Here is a 624-nt window from a genome sequence, read left to right on the forward strand (position 1 = left end):
TAAGTGAGATAAGACAAAGGAACAGGTTACCTAAAAATGGGACATATGGTCACTTTAGTAATACCTCGCATAGTACGGCTAGTTCGCAATATCCAACATTGTTTGAAACTGTACAAATCGAGGACTTTATAATTATTTGCGTATGCTGTTATGTAATCAAAACTAATATTATTAATCAAAGAAAGTATTATTTACATATTATACTAGTTAATGATGATGTGATGCATCTAATAATAACATTACGTAATATAAAAGATTCAATGGTGAGCGCTTAAGTAATTCGATAAAGTGTGCTATACATGTACGCTTAGTGACATGTGCTAAAAGCATACCTCGTCGACAGGTTCTTACACATAATATCCCAAGAAATATTTCTGCGATAAATGCAGGCATACCTGTGGAAATTGTACTTCCTTCTGGCATCTACATTTATATACCACAATGATGCTACCTCACAAGTACCAACATTTTTAATACATAGAAAGACATTTATATATAAAGTAAATATATATTTTTACAAAATAAATGAGAAATATACAACAGCGACCAATTTAAGGAATCTCATTTTTTTTATAGATTCTATATACTAATGAAAATACAAAAAATACACCTGAAAATAAATAA

Source organism: Nicrophorus vespilloides, unplaced genomic scaffold (assembly GCF_001412225.1).
Source record: "Nicrophorus vespilloides isolate i.1.1-1 unplaced genomic scaffold, Nicve_v1.0, whole genome shotgun sequence".
Lineage (NCBI taxonomy): Eukaryota > Metazoa > Arthropoda > Insecta > Coleoptera > Silphidae > Nicrophorus > Nicrophorus vespilloides.